This window comes from Papaver somniferum, chromosome 11 (genome assembly GCF_003573695.1).
Source record: "Papaver somniferum cultivar HN1 chromosome 11, ASM357369v1, whole genome shotgun sequence".
Classification (NCBI taxonomy): Eukaryota; Viridiplantae; Streptophyta; class Magnoliopsida; order Ranunculales; family Papaveraceae; genus Papaver; species Papaver somniferum.
In genome coordinates, this window is record NC_039368.1 from 137,480,039 (window position 1) to 137,487,818 (window position 7,780).

General features: G+C 35.2%; 1 long non-coding RNA gene across 10 annotated transcripts; it reads right to left on the reverse strand.

Annotated features, from left to right (window-relative positions):
• Nucleotides 1-676: 676 nt before the first annotated feature.
• On the reverse strand, nt 677-7,263 carry LOC113323400. 10 transcript variants are annotated; one of them, XR_003347583.1, is made up of 11 exons: nt 4,373-4,814; nt 4,219-4,272; nt 3,808-3,845; nt 2,777-3,045; nt 2,287-2,408; nt 2,055-2,196; nt 1,787-1,823; nt 1,557-1,671; nt 1,293-1,345; nt 1,058-1,193; nt 677-924 (listed from the first exon to the last, which is right to left on the reverse strand). It is a non-coding gene; the product is annotated as an uncharacterized LOC113323400 (long non-coding RNA). The 10 variants fall into 10 exon arrangements; XR_003347582.1 differs by lacking the exon at nt 1,787-1,823; XR_003347576.1 differs by having other exon boundaries at nt 1,787-2,196.
• Between the last annotated feature and the right edge of the window lie 517 nt (nt 7,264-7,780).

Consider the following 7,780-nt stretch of genomic DNA (forward strand, 5'->3'; position numbering starts at 1 on the left):
TGTTTATCTGTGTGCGAATGTGGATGGGCTAGATATCGGTGGCACTGATGACGAAGATTCTTCTGAGTGTGAGAAAGAGACACTACACTAAAACCAGAATTTTGTCACAGAGTATATCAGCTACTGATTAAATTTGTAACATATATACACCGTTAGATAAACGCTGTGATAATAACTGTTTTCCTTTTTGTAGCAGTTTTCACTGTGACAAAATTTGATTACAATCACTTTATAAACTGTTACAATAGTTAATAGTAACAGTTAACCTAATTTTAGAATTCCGCCCCGTGGTCTTTGTTACAATAATTATAACAGCTTTAATTGTTATTCTAGCATTGCAACAGTTCACTAATGACACTGTGTTACACCGCCAACAGTAACACATATAAGTGTTGCCACATTTTGCAACAAATTCCGTTCGACACGTGTCATCTTTTTGTCATTATTACTGTAACGTTTAAACTGTTACTCTCATTTGTTACAACATTAAGATGATGACACGTGTTGTTTTTCTTCACAGTTTTGGTCACAGTTAACCCTGTAACAATTCTTACAATTAAAAAAGACGGTTAGTCCAGGTCATTATCATGGACCTGGCTTCCAGTTTACAGGCCTGCACAATTAAACCTGAAACACAACCCTGCAATACAACTGAACCTGAAACACAAGCCTGCAATTTTGTATTTTTCAATCTGTCGAACATTCTCAATTTGCAAACTATCCACAATTTACAATTCATACATACACGTTTACCAAAAATCATTCTATTCATTATGAACAAAGAAACAAATATATGATTGCAAGTAAGAAAACAAACTTCCTGGGCACCAAAAAATAAGTGTCTGAACAAACTAGTAGACACCAACAACCTATTGCAGTTCTTGACTGTGAACTGTACCGAATGCCCAAACTGTACCGAATGCCCTACACAGATAAACAAAATAACCAAATCAGTATGAGAACAAATGCAGAAATAACTGACCAATTAGAGGACATCCAATATATGGACATCACAAAGATTTAAGTAAAAAAAATAAATTAAAAGATGGTACCTTACTTGGTACAAGAATCGCAGGAAACTGACCCAGTAGATTTTAGAGATTTGTTTGACTTGCCTCCACTTGCAGGGGTCTTTCCTCCCTTGGGGTAAGGAGTACCTTGACGAACAGCACCACCTTTCTTGCCATCAGCACCTGCAAAAATATGGACAGTTACAGAAAATTAGAACAAATAAGAAAATGGCAGCAACATAACAATCCAACGAAGCAGACCAAATGAAAAGAGATTTTCACCTGACTTCTGAGGAGTTTCTACTTAAACATTTTTGTCCAAGTCTCTTATTTCCCTATAAGAAACACATAAAGTTGTAGTTGGTAAGCAGTGACAAATACAGAGAGCTCATACTCAAGCTAATCATGGAAGTACTAAAAACGACGACATTTTTATCACAAAGTAAACCACAAGGTTGGACAATGCCTGAAAAGCAAGGGGCGTGGACAAAACAAATTATGAGACATGATCAACAAAGCAAATTTTGAGAATATTAAAGTACTCACTCTTAACGCAGCTTTATGTAGAGATGATGAGCGCATATAGGCTTTCATGAGCCTGAATATCATTGTAGTTAATAATCCAAGGAAGACCTGCCAACGATGTCATTAAGCCTTTCATCTGCATCGTGTCAGATTAATTAGAAGTTAGAAACCTATTTTTAACAGCCAAAGCTAAAGAAGACTAATTTTACTTCTGAATAACACGGTCAGCACCCAAGAGAGTAAAAAATCACCTGGTTTCACAAAATCGGACAAGCCAAAATCAATGGCCTTCAATTGCGAGTTTTCATCAACAAAAAATTCTAACTCAATCAAAACTCGTGTGTTTGGTAGAATAACTTGGAACAAGATCCATGCCAATCTAGCATGTTTTCCATGTACTAACAACATTATAATCCTGCCTGGGACCGCAAAAATTCCAGGTAGCTCCAGCTATATGTTATAGTGGTAGAATCCTTGATAACAAGTTAATGAACAAGTAAAACCAGCCAATGAACTTACATCAAGAAACTCCTTCAAATCATGTCCTGAAGCAATCTCGCGCAAGAAAGTTAAATCCCTGTTAATTTCAATTCTCAAACCAGCAGCAATCTGCAAGAATGGGTCCTCTGGAAGATGGACTTCAAGAATTTTTGGGCGAGACCTGAAAAGAACAATAACAAATTCATAAGAAATAACTCGAGGAAAAAAGAACTCATTGGAAAACTTGCAAATGCTCAATCAATAGACTCACTCAGAGTGAGATTGCTTGATGAATCTTTGGATGTTCTTTTGATTTTTTTCCGTCATTAAACTCATTCCAGTCCTCATTCCATTTACCCGTATCATGATACAACAGCTTAAACTGGGGACCACCTGGATTAGAACAATGAAAGTGAGAACAATGGATTTTAAAAAGACACACTCAGAAGTCCATTCAGCATAATGACACTTGCATTAAATTGTCTTCACCTGGAACAATTGGAGTAGACAAACTAAACCTTGAACTTTTGGTTCATACGCGGATATTTAAGCTTAAGCTGGGTCAAAATAATATGCAAGTACCATACTGGGCTTTGTTTTAAATATTTAATCCTCAAGGCTATTCTTAGCTAGACAACTAATGGTAATCATAAATAAGGTGGAAACTTCATAGATCTATATTTACAAGTTCATGGATCATGGTTTGATTGTGTTCTGCATCAATGAGTAATTATTGTAGAAGATAAGATGTAACCATTTACCTGTTGATGACAACATCAACAATAAATTGGATGGGGTTTTGGTCTGTGAGGAGATGGATGATATCCATACCATGCTTAAATATGCGAACTGCCATGATCTTCTTCCCATTGTTCCGCCCATGCATCATCAGGGAATTGGTAAGCCTCTCTACAATTGGACATTGGGCATTCCTAAACCTTTTTGCTGAGTACCTACCAGCTGTGTGTGAAACATATGTTGCATGCCTAGCAGCAACACCAACAAAATTCACCAATGACATGCCACTGACCTACAAACAACACATTATTACAGGGGGTAAGAACGCCAGATGGAAGTCTACAAAAAGACATACCATTTTCTAAATATGCAATATATATAAAAAAAATTGCACAAAATTAAATAATGATGAACTAGTTTAGCATAATGAAGTAAAATCATAACAATGAAGATTTAGGCGGTACCAGGCTCAGGTAAGAAAAATTCTTCACAAGTACAAGCAAATGAAACTAAAAGCCCTTCAGTACAGTTCATTACACCATTGTTGAATAACCCGACTATCTGCCTATACCAGTCATCATTCTTGATTTTATATGAAGATAATGCTTTAAATCGGCAATATTATTAATAGTGAAGTTATTAAATGAATAAAACACATTTTGACAGTTTAACTGAGCAAATGAAAAACTAAACATGGATAGTACATTTCAAAAACTGGTGAACCAAAGACTAGTTAAGTTAATATTAATCAGAGATAAATCTCATCTGAACTGTGCAAATCATCACTTGCCTCCTTAGTCAATTCATTCACAAACATTATTATAGAAGTAAAATTTGTTTTAATAAAATTCAACGAAAAACTAAACAAACACAGAGAAGCTTCGTAGGTATGTGTAACCTTTGTTCTTAATTTTCTATAAGAAAGGATCATTCTCCTTCGGAAAATCACTCCAGGGTAAGCTACTGTGTACATGTTCTTATTTAAGCTCGTATCTATAGTGAAAAACAATTTCTATACTTTTTACAAAATCACAAGAACCACCATCTCCATTACCTATAAATGACAATCAAAAGCACAACCATCTCCATTACCTGGAAAGAATAATCAAATACAGCTTAATTTATAAATTATGAACAACTGAAAATAATGAACATAACATAAGCGGAGATATTCTAAAATCATATACAGGACTTCTCCCGATTTAAAAAAAAAATTATAAACCCAACATCAGAATCACAAATAAAAAAAACATACAATTATGTTGAACAATAAAAACTTCCAAACCCATCAGCATACATAATCTAAAGAAAAACCCTGAAATTTACTTAAAAAATTCTGGATCTAATTACACTTCATTAACACAAGAAAAAAACCAATTGACTTCTAATAACTTCATCAACAAATAATCTTATTACTTCTATTACTTAGTTAACAAAAAATTGAAAAATGGGGGAGAAGTTATACCTGAGAATCTTCAACAAATTCAAGTGAAGATGTTGAATGTTCTTCTACTGATTGCTACAACGACAAAAAAGTGGTACTTAAGAACCTATCCACAAAATCAAACCTATCTTAAACATTGAAAATAGAGAAAATACATTAGAAACCCTAACTTTACCTGATAAAGTTTGTTGAAATCAAACCAAAAGTAAAGCATTTTCTATGAAATCAAAAGAAACCCTAACAAAATCCCCAAATCAAAACTCTAATTTCAATCCAAATCTTAAGAGAACATCAGATCTACTTGGTTCGGTATCTATTTCCAATGAAATTAGAGTATTGATTTATGGGTATATGGATTATGGTTTCGTTTCTCTGATTAGGAGGAGGGAGATGAAGAAGATGGAGAAGAGAGCAGCGTTCTGGTAAGGTGAAGCATATGGGGTTATTGCCTCATCTTTCTTAATTTAGGTTAGAGATGGAGACCGAGAGGAGCACAAGAACAAAGTGATGAAATTTAGTTTGATAGGGTTTCAGTCGAAATAGAAGAAATGGGGTGAGTGTGTTAGGGTTTCAGCCGAAGGAGAAGGAGAAGAAGTTAGGGTGAGGGAGCCGGAAAAGGAAATGGAGATTTAGTTTGTTTTTTTTTTCTCTCTCTCTTCTAACTATATGTAGAAAACCCTTGTTATTATGCAGTAGAGCTAGACGACTTGTAACTCCGACACATATCTGATTGGTTTCAGAAGATCAAATGGTTAACTTCTTACCACGTATCACAAAAAAATCATTGGACGTCTTTCCTTGTTTTAAATTAAATGGTGCATTTTATCACATACTAAACCATGTGACATCATAACGTAGGGATGTAAATTCGGGCAGGCCAGGCCGCCCGGCCCAAAAACTAAGACAGGCCGGTCAGGTCAGGCTTAACATTTGTGAGTTCGTAAACAAATTCAGGCCAGGAAGGCCGGGTAAAAGTAGATAATTTGCTACCAAAAGACCGTCCAAAGCCCATTTTTATACGGGCAGGCCAGATCGGGCCGGACAGGCCACTATTTTGAATTTTTTTTCTTTTATTTTAAATTTAAATTTTCAAATGAATGGTATTAAATGTATTTATTTTTAATACAATATCCTTTCCTTTCTAACATTGCATACCGTAAATGATAGTATTATTTATATTTAAATTACAATGACAAACTTTTAATTTTAGCCTATAATAAATAATTAATTAGAGTACAATAAACTATCTAATAAGAAAATTTATTACCATTAATGTTTTTAAAAGGCTAATTATAAGTAAAAACAACTATATATTTTATTTTTCTTGACAGAAAATTGACAATTATAAAATGGTAACTTCTAAGTCTTTTTAAGAGGATATTAAATGATTAATGTCACATAGAAGGCTTTCAGGCCGGGCACCAGGCCAGGCACCAGGACGGGCACCAGGCCGGGCACCATAATTAATAGCAAAGCCCGAGACCGCCCAATAAATTAATCCAGGCCAGGCCGGGTGGCCCATGACGGGCCATAACAGGCTTTGGGCTACTTCGGATACATGCGGGGTCAGGCGGGTACAGGCAGGCCGAGTATTTTCGGGTATTATTTACACCCCTATCATAACGTAGGAGTTCATAACTTTGGGAAGAAATATTTAGTAGTTTACATATATTTTGCCTCGCGTTTTTAGGGGCCAGCCGAAAGGATTTAGGGGCCATCAATTTATACCCAGCCAAAGACTCTAGTTAAGGGGTACCCTATATGATGTTGAAGTTACATAAATGCCCTTCTGGTAAAACTGTATAAAAACCAAATCAAAAAAAATTCTACTCATTTCAACTCTTCTTCTTCCAGTTTCATATTATCTTCCGATTATGGAAGAAAAAAAAACTTTCCCTCGTTCTTGTGTTCAACCGAAACATCGTCGCGAATCGTAAAATCAAAACATCGTCGATTCGTTTATAAAACAATGGATAAGGGAAATGAAACCCACAGACCTAGAACCAAAAACGTTGCTCGGGGTATCGATCCAAAGATTGGGATTTTAGCAAGAAATAAAGAAATTGTTGCTGCAAATGAAGAAGAACGCGAAGAACGCGAAGAAGAAGTACCCGTCGATGTAGTCGGCGGTTGCGATTCCTATAGTCAAACACTTCGTCAACTTCAAATGGCCCCAATTAGGTAAGAATCTATCATTTTTGGGGTTTATTTCGCTTTAATTCGACGAATCGAGAAAAAAAAATTCTAGGGTTTTCGGTTATTTATCCAGATTCGGGCGATATTCATGCTTATTTACTTCCGAATGTAGTCGTGTTCTTCATTTCTCAAGAACATCGACAGTATTCGGGAGAAATATTTGATGGTTATCGGCCGAATATTGTTGGCCATATCTTCCTGGATACAAACTGGTAATAGTCGGTAGTTTAATGATTTTTTTGGCTCCCAAATATATTTAAGTAGACACACAGTATTCGGAAGTACACTCACTACCGAATATATATATATATATTGAAAAAATCTCAAAATTTCTGATATAGGAAAAATCCCATTTTGGGGCCAGTATTTATTCGGAAGACAATATAATGTTTTATACCTCCGATTGTGTAGGATAAAATTTTAGAGTTTCTGAACTCCAGTTGATGAATATTCGGTTGTAAACATGTTTAGTTATATTCCGATTGTTTTTCATTCGGGAAAAATATGTGTCTTCTTACTTCCGAATTTGTTCATTCGGGTTATAGTTGTGTACTTTTTCTTCCGATTGTGTAGGATAAAAAATTTAGAGCTTCTGAACTCCAATTGATGCATATTCGGTTGTAAATATGTTTAGTTAGCTTTCGATTGTTTTGTATTCGGGAACAATATGTGTCTTATTGCGTTCGAATGTGTACATTCGGGTTATATTTCCACAAAATCAAACCTATCTTAAACATTGAAAATAGAGAAAATACATTGGAAATCCTAACTTTACCTGATAAAGTTTGTTGAAAATCAAACCTATCTTAAACATTGAAAATAGAGAAAATACATTAGAAACCCTAACTTTACCTGATAAAGTTTGTTGAAAATCAAACCAAACGTAAAGCATTTTCTATGAAATTAAAAGAAACCCTAACAAAATCCCCAAATCAAAACTCTAATTTCAATCCAAATCTTAAGAGAACATCATATCTACTTGGTTCGGTATCTATTTCCAATGAAATTAGAGTATTGATTTATGGGTATATGGATTATGGTTTCGTTTCTCTGATTAGGAGGAGGGAGATGAAGAAGATGGAGAAGAGAGCAGCGTTCTGGTAAGGTGAAGCATATGGGGTTATTGCCTCATCTTTCTTAATTTAGGTTAGAGATGGAGACCGAGAAGAGCACAAGAAGAAAGTGATGAAATTTAGTTTGATAGGGTTTCAGTCGAAATAGAAGAAATGGGGTGAGTGTGTTAGGGTTTCAGCCGAAGGAGAAGAAGTTAGGGTGAGGGAGCCGGAAAAGGAAATGGAGATTTAGTTTGTTTTTTTTTCTCTCTCTTCTAACTATATGTAGAAAACCCTTGTTATTATGCAGTAGAGCTAGACGACTTGTGACTCCG